This window comes from Balaenoptera physalus (genome assembly GCF_965194825.1).
Source record: "Balaenoptera physalus genome assembly, chromosome: 12".
Classification (NCBI taxonomy): Eukaryota; Metazoa; Chordata; class Mammalia; order Artiodactyla; family Balaenopteridae; genus Balaenoptera; species Balaenoptera physalus.
The window spans coordinates 48875388-48893955 of NC_138897.1; the positions used below are offsets into that span (position 1 = coordinate 48875388).

The following is an 18568-nucleotide window of genomic DNA, read 5'->3' on the forward strand; positions in this document are numbered from 1 at the left end:
CAAATCTCAAAGGTTCAAGTTCAGTTCCAAACATGGAACCCCTATTTAGGCAAAGGCTAAATAGTCCGTCTTTTCTGAGTTTTGCTGTGGTTAATTTGAAAGCGACTCAGAGGTGTATAAGGCCAGGAAAAGCCGACCCTGATTCAAAAATGCTTTCCTTCTGTCCTGGGGATGGTCAGTATTAATTAGTAAGGAAAAATATATCCTCCTTCATATCCAGCCTATTTTTGAAGTGAGGTACAGTGATAAGCAGATTTCATTTTATTGTTGTTTTCTGAGCATCCATTCTTAATCAGATGAATGAACTTATTTGTACTAGTTAACTTTGCTGGAGTTGTATTTAAAACAGATTTTATCCTACAGTGATATTAATTTGATAGGATCCCTGATCTGTAAACCATTGGTTATCTTGGTCTCTCCTGATAAGGAAAAAAAGTGCCGAGGATTTCCAGTTGGTGAGCACATTTGGGCAGAATCTTTCACACGTCACAAATTGCAGATGGGAGGCGGTGATCTCGAACATGCAGTCACATTGCGTGACCATCTGACACCTTCCATTTAGAAAAATAATACTTTCCTCCCAGCATACGCTCCCTGCTGCAACCAGCACCAAAAATTATGCCTGGGAGAGCCGTTCCTTCTAGAGCAGGGTCTTAAATATTTCTTAGGCGGCTTTTAAAAGATTCAGATGGCCGCAGCACCTAGCTCCCACCCTAGTCACCCTTAGAAAAATCCAGGAAAGGCGACTTCACAAAGATGCTACTGATAACAAAAACAGCCACAAAGAACAAAAGGGGTGGGGGGTGGGGGAACTGGAAGGAGATGAGAAAATTACACCAGACACATTGGTAAGGTGATTTATTCTTGTCTTCTGTGTGATTCAAGCATACTCATGTTAAAGTCAATGGACTTCTTTGTCGGCTCATTTCTAAGCCACTTCACAGTGGCAGAGGATTTCGCAGTCCCCAGGAGGGGCACCGGAGTCGCTGCGATTGTGTACAACTTGCTCACCCCCCAGTGTTCTTCACTAACCCTTGCTCATTTAAGAAAAGGAAGAACATCTCTGCCTGGCCTCCTTCTCTGTACACTTAATGACCCCTGGCATTAGCAAAGGCAGTGATTTCCGACAGACATGTTCAGGCAGAGAGATTTTTAACCAGAAATTCAGAATTCTGATAGAACGTCGAAATGGGCACAGCTTATTTGCTGATTAACAAAGGCCATGGCAAATTCTGTATCTGATCTCTACACACACACACACACACACATACACACAGAGGTTGTCTGAATCCATGTACACACACACACACATATACAGATCGCGTATGGCTGTCCCTCCTTTTTGCCCCAGACTGAAAGCAAACACACTTTCACAACCTTCTAGGTTGCTAATATCCATCTTGTAAGAATGAAGAGGGCTTGGGTAGCTGCTGTGCCCGTGAGAAGTGACCCCGAACTGTTTTCTTAGAATCTTTTGGGGAGATGGGGTGGAGGGAAGGGGTATTCTCTCTCCATGGTCACAGAACAAAGGTGACCAAAACAATCACCCACCTGCTTTAAAAAAACACAAGCTTCTTCCCATTTTCACACTGCCTTAGGTTTCGGGGGATTTCCCAGAGCAGCAGCAAGTGAATGGTTTTAAGGCTGTATATATCAGGATCTACCAAAATGTTTAAAAAGAAACTTTTCTTTTTATTAAAAACAAAATGGTACTCGCAAGATGCATACCCTGTTCTCTGTGTTTGTAGAAACAGGGAGCAGATAGCCTGATAATTAAATGTAATAATAACACCATCTTTCACTTTTATAATGAAGAGAAAGTGCTTGGAAAGTTACTTCATCAGAGACAGACAGGTGGGTTTGTTTTCAAGAAAGCTCTAGTGTCAGCTGCAGAGAATCTGACTTATTTTCCAGTTGCTTTTAAAAAACACAGGAGCAATCCTCATTTGTAAAAGCAGCTCCACCTCTGTATCCGAGGGACAAAAATAGCAAGTGGGGGACTTTAAAAGGAAAAAATAAATTAAAAAGACAAAGTTGCTTTGATCAGGATTGCCTCTAAAAAATCCATTGCTCCAGAGGTTTTGTATAAATATGCTAGCCTCCTGGAGTTCTCTCCAGATCTTTAACTGATAAAGTCTGTAATAACAATAATCTTTGTCTTACAGTCTGTTACTTTCTCTCTCACTCCTTTTTCTACTTGTATGTGAATATTCAAAGACACATATTCAGATATGCGTACGTCCGAGAAATTTAATCAGGTATTGCCTGAAATACCAAACAATATAAAACTTCCTCCAAAGTCAATCTGTCCATGGGATCTACAAGTATCATAACTTTGTAGTAGGGTTGAGCAGTGTGTGACTGCCTGATGGTTTCATTAGGTATCTCTTCTAGGTATAGCCTCAATCCATTTGCCTACCAGGTATCTATTAATCTTTATACCATAGCTTTAACGTCATCACTAACTCAATGACAAGGTATATTGTATTACCTTGAATAATTAAACAGATGAAATGCCTGATTCCTAAAACCTCCAGATAATTGAGGAAGTAATGATTTAGTCCTGAACTATTGCCTGTATTGTCCAGATAACCACCAAGTCTCAATTTGATATTGAACTTGGGAAATCTATCATAACTGGCAATTAATAATGAGAGCTCACATTTATTGAGCACTTATTATTTGCCAGGCATAGTTTTAAACACTTAAAATGTATTTGAGCAAGGTTCTCTTATCTTCCTTTACAAATAAGGAACCTAAGACACAAAGAAGTTAATTTCTCAAGATAACAAGGTTAATGAGCTGTAGGTCCAATATTTGAACTCTGGCAGACTAAATCTACCACACATGTTCCCCACCTCTCTGTAAACTGCCTCTTTGTGAATTCTGATCTAGGGATGTTCACCTACCAGTACTTGGAAGGGCTGCCTATCCAGGTACAACTCTAATCAGGAGGAAGCTACATGAGATGGAACTTTCTTACAAAGGTTGAAGGGAGGTGGTGTTTAGTATACTTGGGCTAGGTTTGAATCTGTTATCTTAACGAGAAAAGCACTTTATGCTGAGAATGGTAGAGCAGAAAGATGGAAGGAATCTAGGTTCTAAGGACATCTCTGACCCAACCCTGAGGGGTCCTCCCAATCTCTGGACTTCCAGGTATGGGATATAATGTGCCCTTATTGTCTCTATGACTTTTTTTTGTTATGTTGTGTTATTGAACTATTATATTTGAAGTTGTATAGCCCATTGAGTACTAGAAAAGCCACATTAACATTTTCAGTTTAATATTTGTTAAATTCTCCGTAAAGTATTGTCATTATTTTGGTCTAGTATTTATTAAACCATCATGATATATTAAGTGGTAGAAGAAGTTGTACATCAGAGATTTTAACCATAACAAGAAAAAAATCAAACGTTAAAAGAATGCTAAGGGGGACATTTTTAATTAGACTAATGTTATAATTAGATTCAGTATTTTGTGTGTATCTTAAACTATAAAATTGGCTTACGTGAAAGAATGCATCAAAAATTGCCAGCACTATATCTTAGGAAGAGGGGTAGAAAAGAATAACATGTGTATAATGATTACTGTTAGATGCACTGGCCAAATCTGAAGTGTCTTAACCAATTTCATAATGTCTTTCTCAAAACTGAAAAAAAAATTGATGTACACTAAAAAAAACATAGTGTAGACTAATCACTTGTCAATTTTATTTTTAACTGAAGCCATTTTGTGGTAGCTTTTATAAGGACAGATTCATGCAACATTCTATATCTTTCCCTTCAATTTCTTCAGACAATCAAACACAAATCTCTTCATAGTAAATTGAATAGATGCCAAACAGAAACTTTTGGTGGTAGCTTTGCTGCCTCTTCTTTGATAAGAAAAGGGAAAATTCACCATCATTCATTTAACAAATCTGTACAGAGTGCCTATTATGTGACAGGCACTCTTCTAGGGACATAACACCTAATGAAACAGATAAAAACACCTGTCCATATGGAGCATGCATTTTAGTTGAAGGAGATGGACAATTAACAAAAAAAAAACTAGTAAAGTAAGTAGTAAATGTTATAAAGAAAATAAAGCAAGAAATGAGGATGGGAATGCCTCTGAGAGGGGGGCTTGTGATTTTAAATAGGATGGTCACAAAACATGGCACTTAGATGAGGTCAGGTGGCAAGCCCCATGGATATCCAAGGAAAGAGTGTTCCCCGCAGAAGGAAGCCACAGATGCAAAGACCCTGAGGCAACATCACGCACGGCCTTTTCAAGAAGCTGCCGAAGTCACTGGAGCAGAATAAGCAAGGGAGAGGGATTGTAGTTGAATGTGAGGGTCTTGAGGTAACAGGAACCTTCTGGGGAGGGAGGCAGGGAAGCACTTGCAAGCATTTGAGATGACCTTGGCTTTAAAATACTCTCATAGAGGTAGGGCTTGAGAAAAAGCATTTCACTGTGGCCATCCTTTAGTTAATACAGATCTTTTTTCTCTGTCTCTCATGTGGCCCAAGTCTGTTAAGTGCAGCCAGTGTAATAAGACGGTTCACATGTACCAGATTAAAAGGAATGATCAGCTTGAGACAAAATCTGTCTAATCTGTTACTTTTTTTTTTTTACTTTAATTCTATATAGCTTTGCAAGTTAAAATTTTCTTCATGATCTCTTTTAGACTTTTATGAGCTTTTATTTTTTCAGTGTCCACACAAATCTATTGATGTTGTTATATATTTTAATCCAATAATAATACTAAATGAGTTTTAATAAAAACCAGCAGAAACTTGCCCTACCTCTCCCCAGTTCTCCTTAAAAACAATCATTCTCTCTTTTACCTGCTGTTCTTGGCATTCACATCTGTATATATATTTTGTTTGTTTGGTTGGTTTTGGCTGCATTGGGTCTTCGTTGCTGCACGCGGTCTTTCTCTTCGTTGCGGTGCGCGGGCTTCTCATTGCAGTGGCTTCTCTTGTTGCGGAGCACGGGCTCTAGGCGTGCTGGCTTCAGTAGTTGTGGCACGCGAACTCAGTAGTTGTGGTGCACGGGCTTAGTTGCTCTGCGGCATGTGGGATCTTCCCGGACCAGGGCTTGAACCTGTGTCCCCTGCATTGACAGATGGATTCTTAACCACTGCGCCACCAGGGAAGCCCCACATCTATATTTATAAATAATTTGCTAAGGTGATATGTCTTTGTCTATCACTTTTGACTTTCTGATACCTGCCACTTCTTCCCATTTTGATAAAATTAAAACAAAAAATAGTTAAATCAAAGATCAGTGTTCACATTACTACGTACTGCAGAGTGAAATAATTATTATGATTACATTTCCTTTCTTATACAATTGCCCCTTTCTGGAATTTATTTTTGCCTTTGTCTTTTACCTAAATAGATTTTTAGAAGCAAATGCATTAAAAAAAAATTCCGCTACTCCTTTGAAACCACCATACATTTTTAACTAGTTATATATTTTTTTCAAATGCTCAAACTCTAGTATCCCTTTTTGCCCTGCCCCACCTTTTTTTTCTGGGAATTTTCTTCCTACAAACTTTAGTTTTTCTTCTTCATTCTGAGTCTGATTTCTCTTTAGGTCTATGACGCAGACAGCATCCTGGGATTTCCCTTCCCAATTCTCATTAAATGTACATTTTTGTCCCTGAGCCCTATGTCTTCTTTTTCTTCAATTACTTCTTGGTTCTGCCAAAGCATATCCTCTTGTAGTTTGCTTAAAACTAACTAATTAATTTTTAAACAGTATACACAGGAGATGCACTAGAAATGGAACAACAATGATTGGTTATTCTCTTGATGGGTGATTTGATTGAGTAGAGAATTCTGGGTTGAAAATTATGTGAATGTACAAAGAATTTGAAGTCTTTCCATCCCTGGAGCTCTGCCATTCCCATCACTTTGCCCAATATGGTGATTTTGTTTCCATCCATTGTGCTGAGTGCCTTGAATCTCATGTTCTTCAAGGCAGAGAAATTGTCTTTTTCCTGATTAATCTGCTTTGCTTTCTCTACCATCTTCTTCTAGATGTTAGTCCTTTTAGATTGATCCTTTATATATATTTTTCTTATTTTCCCGTTCTTGATCTTTTTATCCTACCTTTGAAGATATTTCATGATTTTATCTTTAATTCTTCTCTAGATATGTTTCACCTTGTTTATAGCTACTTCATTATTCTCCTTTTCATGTCTGAGGATATTCATTGGGTGGCTTTGGTCCTTATTTCTATTTTTTGGTGGTGATGGTGGTTGTGGTGGTGGTTGATTGGTTAGTTGGTTGATTATGTGTATTTTCTTCTCTTCCCAGAATCATCTCTATTTCTTTCAAGTTTATTTTTTTTGTTGTTTTATTTTTAAAATTTCTGTCCTTTAGATTTTCATAAAAAATGGAGTTACACTTATCTCAGTTTCTGTTTATACTTAAGATTCATGTACTAAAGTGTGTTTGGACATTTTATGTCATCAGACAAGATTGTTGATTAGCAAACATTATTCTTGAGTCCTGAGGTTCCCCTTCCCCTTTATTCAGAGAATAGCTCACAGTCTTCCACCTGATTAATGAGCGGGTGAAGGACGCTGACTGTACTAAAGGGTTACTCCCGGGATCTGACACTGTTAATATACTTCTAACCACCCCTGACTTTCAGTACTATCTTCAGCCATGCCCTGCACTAACCTGGGAACTCCAAGTCCCAAGTCCCCTAGAGGTTCTAAAATGCAAATCAGTTCACTTTTTGTTACTATTCACCACTGCAAGACCTTTGGGTTTTAGTTTTTTCCATGCTCATAACCCCATCAAAAGACATTTTCCCAAATATATTAAGATACCTCCTCTGCTGCTCTCTTCTCTCCTTTTATCTTTGCTCTTATGAGTCTGTTTTATCCCTTTATTGTCTTTTTAGAAGTAACCTAGAGAGAGAGGAAATAGTATGGTCACACAACCGTCTCTGATCTATACCTGTGATTTTGATTTTAAACATTTTCTGATTTTTTTCTAAGACTTCCTTACTGACAAATAACAAATCTGAGAATATGTTGTTTTGACTTGGTTTCAAATAAAATAATGCCTAACAGAGCAGCTACTCATAAACATTTATTTACAGGTAGTGAATATAATGAAAGTATTCGGTAATTTAATGATTACAGTATAAATGACTGGTCAATTACTGAATTCGAGCTAATGCATAGCATCAGGGAAATATTTTACCTTGTCTATATGAAGAAGTGTCCTCCTCTTTCTGTAAAATAACAGGCACTTTTTTCTTATGAGGCTTCTAGTTAATTTATTAGCTTCAGAAATATCAATCTCCTTAGTTCTGAAAGCCATATTAGAATAATTTAAATAAGCATTCTGATAGGAGACTGCTCTGTGTTTTCTGGCTGAAAGACCTTTTGTGGACCTAGGACAAGTTACCACCAGATTATATAATACCATTTAATATCGAGTCCCCCCATGAAACCTATATCCTGCTTTGGTCAGCCTGGCCTATGTTGACTGAGGTTTAGGGCACTGAAGTGTTCATGCTAAGATCTTGCCATAAAAAAAAAAAAAAAAGATCTCCTCTTGGAGTTTTTTTTCTCTGACTGACCACAGATTGTTTAAAAAAAAAAAAAATCAGAAGCACTAATATGGCAAATCGCAGCTTGCCCTTAGCTCTGTGATTAAGCAGGATAAGCAATAACATTGACAAGTTGCCTTGATAAATTTCAGAAGCCAAATGAAACTGTTGACTCTTGGGAATGAATTCACTGGAGGATGTTACACTATTCTTAAGGAGTAGTCACTGGAGATTTCCCTAGGACTCCACAGACTTAAATAATAAAAATTAAAAAAAATAAAACTGTTGGCAAAAATAAAATAGAAAGGCACAGACAAAAATAAGGGAAAACTTATAACCAGTGTTTTTGATGTTGTTGTTTGTTTTATGACAGCTTTATTGAGATATAATTCACATAAAATATAATTCACCCCATTAAAGTATACAATTCAGGGAGTTTTAGTACAATATGTTTAGTTTATAAAATATTTAGTGTATTTAGTATATTCAGAGAGGTGTAGCCTTCATCACACTCTACTTCTAAAACATTTTTATCATCTCAAAAAGAAACTCCATACCCCTTAACGGTCACTTGCCTTTCTCTCTTCCCCCAGCTGCTGGCAACCATTAATCACTTTCTGTCTTTATGGGTTTGCCTATTCTGGACATTTCATATAAATGGAATCATACAATATTTGGCCTTTTGTGTCTGGCTTCTTTCACTTAACATAATGTTTTCAAGTTTCATCCATGCTATAGCATGGATTAATATTTCATTCCTTTCTGTCACCAATAATATTCCTTTGTGTGGCTATAACACATCTTGTTTATCTATTTATCAATTGAAGGACATTTGGATTGTTTTAACTTTTTGGCTATTTTAAATAATGCTTTTATGAACATTCGTGTATTTTTGTAGACATAAATTTTCATTTTTCTGGGGTGTATTCCAAGGAGTGAAATGGCAATCCATATGGTTTAAAGTGTTAAGAAAATGCCAGTTTTCCAAAATGGCTGTACTATTTTATGATACCAGCTGTGTATAAGGGCTCCAGTTTCTCCACAACCTCACCAGCACTTTTTATTGTCATTTTTTAAGCAATTCTAGTGAATGTGAAGTGGCATCCAATTGTGGTTTTTATTTGCATTTCCTTAATGAATAGTGGTGTAGAGCATCTCTTCATGTGCTTATTGGCCACTTGTAGATCTTCTTTGAAGAAATGTCTATGCAAATCTTTCTATAATTAGGGTTTATTGCAATCTAAATTTCATTCCATTCATCTATATGTCCGTTCTTATGCCAGTACCACACGGTTTTGGTTACTGTAGCTTTGTAATAAATTTTGAAATTAGCAAGTGTGAGTCCTCCAATTTTGTTCTTCATTTTCAAAATTGTTTGGGTCCCTTTTGTTTTCATATGAATCTTAAGATCTACTTGTCAAATACTGCAGAAAACACAGCTGAGATTTTGATGTGGATTGTGTCGAATCTGTAGATCAGTTTGGGTAGTATTGCCATCTTAACAATACTAAGTCTTCCAATTTGTAAACATAAAATATCTTTCCATTTATTGAGGTTTGCTTTCATTTCTTTCAACAATATTTTTCAATTTTCAGGGTACACATCTTGCACTTCTTTTGTTAAATTTATTCCTAAGTATTTTATAATTTATGATACCATTATAAGTGGAATTGTTTTCTTAATTTCATTTTCAGATTGCTCATTGCTAATATATAGAAAAACAATTGATTTTTATATAATGATCTTTTGTCTGGCAACCCTGCTGAACTCATTTATTAGTTCTAATATTTTTGCTGTGGATTCCTCAGGATTTTCTCTATGAGATCATGCCATCTATGAACAGAGATAGTTTTATTTCTTCTTTTAAAATCTGTATGCCATTTTTTTCTTATTCTCACTGATTGCCCTGTCTAGGACCTCTAGTACAACGTTAAATTGAAGTGGTGAGAGCAGACATCCTTGCCTTATTTTTAATTTTAGGGGCAATCATACTATCATTTGCCAGAAGTATATTAGCAGTGGATTTTTCCTAGATGCCTTTTATCGGGTTGAAGAAGTTTCTTTCTACTGCTAGTTGGTTGAATGTTTTTATCATGAAAGGGTGTTGGATTTTGTCAGATCTTCTCCTGAATCTCTTAAGATAATCATATAGTTTTTGTTCTATGTCCTACTAACATGATTGTGTTATACTGATTCATTTTCAGATGCTAAGCCAACCTTGCATTCCTGGGTTAAACTCCATTTGAACATTGTGTATAATCCTTTTTATATGTTGCTGACTACCAGTTTGACTTTAGTTATGATCAATACTCTGCACACTATTTGGAAAGTGGTGACAATGTGAAACACTAAGGATAACAACAGTAATAATATGCTTGCCTGACTCTGTGCTGGACATTTTTACATCCATTGACTCATTTAGTCCTCACACCAGCCCAATGAATTGGATCCTAATATTACCCTAATTTTACAGACTATAAACCTGATTCTCAGAGAAGTTATGTAACTTGCCCAAGGTCATAGTACTAGTACTAATGAGTGGAGATGCTGGTGTTCTGAACAGTCTGACTCCATAACTGAGCTTTTAGCCACGCATTCCAGGAGTATATATTGAGATATGGATACTCTTTCCTAAGTAAGCACTGTATCTTCTCTTCGTATTTTCACTTCCATCTGTCTGTTGTGTTCAGGGTTCAAGTCACTAAAGATGAATTAATCGTGCTGATTGACAAAGTTGTTTCTGGGGCAGAGGTACAGGTTCATTCAATTTAGATTCAGTTTGGCACTCACATACCATAATCTATAGGGATGAGAGCATGTGGGATAACTGAAAATAGATCACAAATACACACTGGATTTAACTAGAAAATGTCCAATTTCTTTTCACTAAAATGCAGAATTATGATCTAATTCACTGTCTTTAATATTTGCATGATTCTTTTTTCCAGATGTTTAGAAAGACTTCCCTGAGCTTACCTTGCCAGATCTGTTTGGGTCCCTCAGGTTACAAATATAGTAAGGATAAGGAGTTTGCAAAGGAATAAAGTCTTAAAGAGAATATGCAAAACTTGTATAGCCATAAAGAGAAATGGAAATAACATGTTGGATTGGTAGAACATTGTTTTCTTTTTCCAAAATACTCTGTAGTATGAACATATTGTTTTACAGTTCAAGGAAGGAGAAACATTAAATAAGTGAATAAATAAGCTTATTTTGAAGAAAAAAGAGACTGAGATTGTAACGTATATTCAAATACCATTTTGAATCTTTTTTCTACTTTCTGATTTATATTTCCCAATGCCCTTTAAATTTACTGTATTTAATAATCTGCTAGGATTTTTTTAGAAAGTACTAAGAAACCTTAGCTGCCAAGATGAAGAGAGCTTTGAAAAGATCTGCACCCCAAAATAATGTCCAACAGAAAATTATCATTCAGATTAAACAAAATGAGCTAACATTAATTAAAACTCCTTTCTTTTTTTTCGTGGTGAATGTCTCAGTTCTTACCAGTAGCTAACAGATCACGTCGGAGAGTATTTAGGCGTTCAGAATCCACAGTCCCCAAAAGAACCTCCAAATCTGAACTCCAGGAGCTAATATTTAAGTAGTTGTTCATCAATTCTACTCGGATGAAGAGAATTTCTGAGGAGCCCTTGTCTTTAACAGTGAGAAAAGTTGGAAGAAAGGAGCCCAACTCAACTATCCCTGCCCTAAATCCTCATGATTCTGAGCTCTTCCGTTTCACAGAGCAATCCTGTGTGAAGTGTCAGCTCTGTGCTCTCCCCCACTGCCCGTCTGTAGCGCTGCATGGCTTTGCATTGCTTAAGGATAAACAGGTTGAAGTTGCATATGGTTAACATTTTTTGTTTGAGCTGGTGCAGGGAGAGATTGTTTAGCATCTGCAGGTCTCACATGGTGTCACGGGCAGTAAAGGAATGACTGAAGTAGTTGCAGACAGCATGGAGTCTGCGTTCCTCTCTTTGCCTAAGAAATCATGGATAATTAACATGGATTGAATACAAAGCATGAGAGCGAGGCACGAGATCAGAAACCCCCATCTCCACGTGGGATCTCCATATTTACCTGTATTATATGAGGCAATAAAAAACCAGAGGAGAAAAGTAATAAAAACGCAATAGTAATAAAAACTTATATTTACATAATTTCTTTCTGCCCCAGGATTCCGAAGCATTTGATGAAAATCATATAGGAAAACCTGGCACGGGACCTGTGACTTATAACTGGCAGAAGAGCTCATTAGCAATTACAGGCTGGCCAAAGGAACCAGAGACAAAATACATTTCAGAAAGAGAGTCCTGCCTTAGGTCTTCTGACTTATCCTGTTACCTTTATGACTATAAATCAGAGTGATCAATTTCAAACATACTCCTACTTGTCATTTGACAGTGGCGAGAATCATTAAAAGCTCACAAATTCACTAAATTACAATCAACCTGGAACTGTGAAACCCATGCTCACTTAGGGGAGTGTTAAGTGCACATTTTATGTCCTTTCATCGGTGCTTCCCAACATGGAATTAAAGGATAAGGCCTTCATCTTATGTGCCCAGCATTATCAGGTTTCCCAGACATCTTTCCTATACGTGAGTTGAAATTCGTACTGTGGCTATGAAATCAGGCTGGTTTTGTTATGACTTGAAAAGGTTTGTAAGGCACAGCTGTCATCTCCAGCTGTTTTTATCAGTGATCTGCAGGCTACAGTGGTCCTTTGTAAGTTGTGCTCTTACAAATGCCATGAGGGTGTGTTCTACTAACACCCACATATTGAGAATCCCCACCAAAAACTGGATTTGAGAGAGAAATTGTGCTTGAAGCCAAGAGGATTTTTGAAAGATTAGACAGTAATAAAATAGCTACTTCCCCAGAACATGAGGACTTCTGTGGCAAATCCATTGCTTTTCAACTCAACAAAATCTCTTGTATGTATCAGGCAGGTGCCAGTTATAATTCTACTCCTCATGATAATAGTGAAGGCACATGATGTAGGTATTCTGTAAAGTCTTTAAGCATATTACCTCGTTTAAGCCTCAACAACATGATGAGGTAGGTACTACTTTTATTCCCATGTAAGGATAGCAAAGTTTGGGATGGTTAAATTATCTGCTAACGTCACAGCCATTTGCAAAGTGCCATTGGTTCTAAAATGAAGTCACAATGAAATCATTCTTTAGTCTTATCTCTAGGATTCTTGTCTCTAGATAATAAGTCCAAGAAATAAGAGAAAGTAAATGCTCTCCTGCCAGTTTAATTGAAAGAAAAGTAAGGAGTAGAATCTCATAAAGTCAGAGATGAGACAGCAAATATAAAATCAGCCCTATATCCTAGCTATTGATATCATGTCATTATTTTTTATCAATTCACCCAACAAAGACTATATATTTTTCATTGCTATAGTGGAAATCACAACTAAACTGTTATAATGCCAATTACACTAGAAAAATAAATCATAGCATAAGCACTATCACTTGCAAAGGGTTTTTATGTTCTGCTTGATATGACTTCATGAGACAAGATATAATAGATGATATTACCTATTTGTGAACTTCTCCAATCCACTTATTCACTCTACACACTCCCAGCCTCAGTTTCCCCTCTAAAATCCTCCCAGCTCAAAAATTCAATGATCCTATAATTCTAAGTCACAGCAGTTTTTTGAAAGTATGCTTTACTCATTATTCTTTTTATGCCTTTCGAATATAAGACAGTTGATATTAACCAAGTATTCTCAAATAGTCTCACAAACATTGGATGTTCATTATAGCAATCCTGACTCCAGCAAACCTTCATGAATCAACCTGTTATAAAATAAAGCATTACAGTAAGGCAGATAAATATTATCATCTGCTACAGCTTCTCAAAACATTCTTCATAAGTGATGTTTTATGCGACATGATTGGAAAGCACTGCCATCTCCCTTAAGGTTAAACTTGTGATCATCATGTAGATAGGAAATAAAAACGTCTGCATAGAATTGTATTCATATCATTTATGAAGCAGAAGTAAAGAATCACAGAGAATGAAATGTTTTCATAACAGCAAAGAACCACAGCTAATATTTTTTTGAGCCTTTGCTCTGTGCAACACTTTATACGCATTACCTCATTTAAATTAAATGTATAATAATCGTGGGTAAGACTTCTTGAGCTTTCTCTCATTGAATACTCACAAAAACCCTATGAAGTAATAAAGTAGATAACTGATATTCTACTCAGCACATTATTATTTAGAATATTCACATTTTATTTGAATTGTTTCTCAAAGTCTCCTCCATTAATAACAGAGACTGTTATTTTCCATCCAATTTATCTCTCCTTCTTCCTTTACTAAGAGAATGCTAATTGGATTAAGGGTGCCAACGTGCCCAGATAAAAACTTGCATTCCCAGCCTCTCCAGTAGTGAGAGGTGTTCCTTTACACACTCCTGACCAATAATATATAAACAGAAATTTCCTGCTAGGAATTCTGCGTAAGCCTATTTATTTATTTATTTATTTATTTATTTATTTATTTATTTATTTATTTATTTATAGCAGTAAGACCAAAGGCAGCAAAGAGTTCAGCTTTTTATTGACCCTGTTACTAAAGAGGCTTAGTCAAAAAGACCAAAGCGCATGCCGTCATGAGACTCTCCAGATTCTTCTTCCTTTGCTTCTGCTTTCTTCTCCTCAGCTGGGGCAGCAGTGATGGAGGGGGCGGGACCTCCTGCTGGGGCAGGTCCACCTGCCCCCACATTGCGGATGAAGATCCCGATGTTGACATTGGCCAAAGCCTTTGCAAACAAGCCTGGCCAGAGATGTTCAACATTTACACCGGCTGCCTTAATGAGGGCATTGATCTTACCCTCCGTGACTGTCACCTCATCGTCGTGCAGGATGAGGGCCGAGTAGATGCACGCCAGTTCCAAGACGGAGGCCATGGTGCGGGCAAGTGCTAGGTGGGGCTGCCGGGCACGGTGCTAGTCGCTGGATGAAGCGAGGGCCTCACCCCAAAAGTGGCCTTGGCTTCCTCGGAAGGACTGAGCACCTTAGAGGCAGCTGAGGAAAGGCAAGTAAGCCTTTGTAAATGGGACAGTCTGGGTTCTGGCCCGAGAAGATGTTTAAGGGGACACACGCTGCAAACAGATGGTCCTGGGTGGATTTACCCTGGCCCAGTCACATCTTGTTTTTCTTTCCGTACCACTTCGTACCTGTGGGTGTCAGGCCCCTCCCTCTCTTCCAAAGTGGGGCCTTTGGAAAGTGTGGTCTTCACACTCAGTTTGGATGGAACTCAGCACAAGCTGGAGCAGGTGAGAGGATCCTTAAAGGAATGCCGTTGATGGACAGTATCCACGTGCACTGAAGCACGGGAGCAGGCAAAGTTGTGCTCACCAGGCTTCCACCTCCCTTCTTTGTCACTTCCTCTCCAGACGCTATTTCTCTCCAGGTGACCCTACAAGGTGAGTCTAACCCTGACCTCCTGTAAGGTCATTGTCCCACCACCATCAAACCAGATCTACTAGCCTGGGAGCCTGGAGGTGGAGGGTGGTAAGGGGGATTCCTCTGCCTCTCCCTCTAGTATCTTCCCAATCTGTTGTTAGATCCTTCACTCTTTCAAATAGTGCAAATTTAAATTTTTAAGTAAAATCATAGAAATGCTAGAAACTGTGTTGTAGTTGAAAATGCATTTAATATTAGGGTTGAAATGTGCTGATAACTGTGATATCAAAGCAACAAATACTTTAAAGGAAAAGATAAACTCCACACGTTTTTTGAACTGTCTGAAACAAATAAAATATTTGAAAGACCTTTTAAACTGGAAAAATATTTATAACATATGTGACATTTAGATTTTACTATCTTTAATAGTAAAGATATATGGAGGGTTCTTAAAAATTAATTTTTAAAAAAGAGCACGTATTCCAATAAACAAATGAGCAAAGAACATGAACCGGCAGTAAAACACATACACACACAACTAAAGATAGACCAGGAGGGGCTTCCCTGGTGGTGCAGTGGTTAAGAATCCGCCTGCCAATGCAGGGTAACAGGGGTTCGAGCCCTGGTCCAGGAAGATCCCACATGCCGCGGAGCAACTAAGCCCGTGCGCCACAACTACTGAGCCTACATGCCACAACTACTGAATCCCACGTGCCTAGAGCCCGAGCTCCGCAACAAGAGAAGCCACCGCAATGAGAAGCCCGCACACCGCAACGAAGAGTAGCCCCGCTCGCCACAACTAGAGAAAGCCCACGCACAGCAACAAAGACCCAACGCAGCCAAAGATAAATGAATAAATAAATATTTTTAAAAAACAAAAAAAAGATAGACCAGGAAAAAGTTTTAAGTTCAATTATTTCAGCTAGTCGAATAAAAGCTGATTGAATCAGTGAGTTTTTACCTAGAAAATGTACTTTAAAATTGATAATATTCAGGGATAATGATGCAGGAATCATCAATAACCTTAAGGAATATAAATTGGTACAGCTATGCTGGATGTAACTTTGGAAAAATATATCCATTTTTTCAATCCTAAAATTGTGTACAAACTATGACCTAGTAATTCTTCCTCTAAGAATTCACCCTAAGAAAATGATTATAGATGTAACAAAGATTTATTTACCAAGGTTGTTTCTCAATATACTTCTTTACAATAACCAAAAACATGGATAGAACCTCCAGCCCAACATTAGGGAATTGGTTGAATAAACTGTGTATACACATATAATGGGAAATTATAAAACCTTTTTGAATAAGATTGAAAAATAGCATTTAGGAAAATAGAAATATATTCATGTTATATTGTGGGCAAAGGTTACAAAATAGTTTATACAGTATGATTCATTATTGCAATATTTGTAAATAAGAATATCCATGGAAATAAAGAAAAACTATATACCATAACACAGGTTATTTCTGGTTGATGATACTGCAGTGTTTCTTATTTTCTCCTTACCCCTTATGTAATGTATAAATCTTCTACCATGAACATCGATTGTTGTCATAAGAGACTATTATTTTAAACTATTAAAGTTAATGGCAAATAATTAGATAATCAAGTAGTCAAGGAATTAATTTTGATGCAATATGAGAAAGTTGGTTTGAAATATGTAACAGGGGAGTATCAGAGCATTTAAATCCCAATGTGGGAATGAGGAAAGCAATTGTGTCATGGAAAGAAGAAATTCAAATAAAACAAGTGTACAGAGGAAGACAAGCTGAGATTTGAAACTGGTAAAGAGGGAAAAGGATGATATTGACTATTAGCTCAGATAAGAAAGTCAAGGAACAAGCTTTCAGTGCATTTGAGTATTATAAGTCAACTCACTATCATACAAAACAATAATGTGTTTTTATTCGGTGCAAATGCAGTAATGGCCAAATTACTTACTCTAAAATGCAAACACCTTAAAGGGGAGCTAGTAGAACACTGGAAGCAGTTAACTGATCTCCAGCATGACTGGGATTTTCAGGCTGGTGTTAAGTTTAACAATCTTGAAAGGTGTTTTGGAGTTCAAATGCAAAATAGGTCCCTCCCTTGGAGGGAATTCTGTGAATTAATTGGAGACACAGGCATTTACAGCTCACAGGTTTCCTCATTTGCTGGAGGGTATCGTTATCTTTATAGTTCTATATATAAAATAGGCAAATGTCCTAGGTCATGCCTCTTCCCATGAAAACTTGATCATGTGCTGGGAAGCAAGGGGAAGCCCCAAAAAAGTCTACCAATGGACAGAGATACAGATACATAACCCAACACAAAGGCACATCAGTTTAGAAAACTGATGCCTTTCCCCAAGCATCAAGGAATTGTCCTCTTAGGGGAGAAAATGGTTATTTCTGAGGACTACTCATGATCACTCCCAGAATTTTCCTATGTTCCAGAAAAACACCACATAGAAATTTCCACCACTGTAGTATTCATATTTCCTAGCACATAGGTGTATAGAATGCTACAGCAAGTGGCTACCAACTGGACAGAAAGTTTTGTAGTTAATCAAACCAACTTGCCTTGTGAAGCAGGTACACCTGGATTTACTACTGAACTCGTTTTCCTTATATGCAAAATTGAGATAACAACATCTCACTTACACAGTTGTTTAGAAAATAAAAGTAAATAATACTTATAATGCTGGGTCCATAACAAACAATAGCTACCATTGGGACATGTGTTTTTGGGGGGACGAAGTTGGGGAGAACTTATTGTAAATGTATAAGACAAGAAATACAGTTGACCCTTGAACAACATGGGTTTGAACTGAGCAGGTCCACTTATATGTGGATTTTTTTTCAATAGTAAGTACTGCAGTACTACACGGGTTTGTGGTGGGTTGAATCCACAGATGTGGAACTGTGGATGCAAGGGTCAACCATAACTTATACGTGGATTTTCCATTGCCCCGGTGGTCAGTGCCCCTAACCCCTGCATTGTTCAAGGATCAACAGCATATGTAACTTGAACTGAAATACATTATTACAATAGCAGTGTTTTGGCTGACAACTTTTTATCTGAAATGCCACAAATATCCAAAGCAAAATTCAAATGCTTCTATTTATAATAAAGTTGGAAATTCATTTCAAATTCATGTTTTCATCAGATGTGGCCAGCATTTTAACAATTATTTTGATTTTTTAGCTCCATTCACATTCTCAGTGGCAAGTATATTTGTCCCATTTTTAGACCATTCTATACATTTAGCACAGCATATGTGAGCCAACATGCTTATATTAATGTCAAAAGACCGGTGAGATTGTTTTCCTGCTCTCAATAATTAAAACATTTCTGTAGTCTGGTACCTAAATCAGTAAAGAATAGAAAATTGTTAAGACACTGTTAAGCTAATCTCCATTTGTGAATTTTTCTTCCTTTTCTTTCTTTTTTTTTAACAAAGTAGGTTAAGTTTTGCCTTATTCATATCAGATATTTTAGAGAAAAAACTTTTCGGATATAATAATTTTCAAAGGAAATGTCTTATGCAAGCTTATTTGAGCTTGTTCTTATAGAAGCAATC

General features: G+C 37.2%; 1 pseudogene across 1 annotated transcript; it reads right to left on the reverse strand.

Moving 5' to 3' along the window:
* Nucleotides 1-1945: 1945 nt before the first annotated feature.
* On the reverse strand, nucleotides 1946-15165 carry LOC309639207 (large ribosomal subunit protein P1 pseudogene; annotated as a pseudogene). The gene has a single exon. The product of its transcript is annotated as a large ribosomal subunit protein P1 pseudogene (transcript).
* Nucleotides 15166-18568: the final 3403 nt, after the last annotated feature.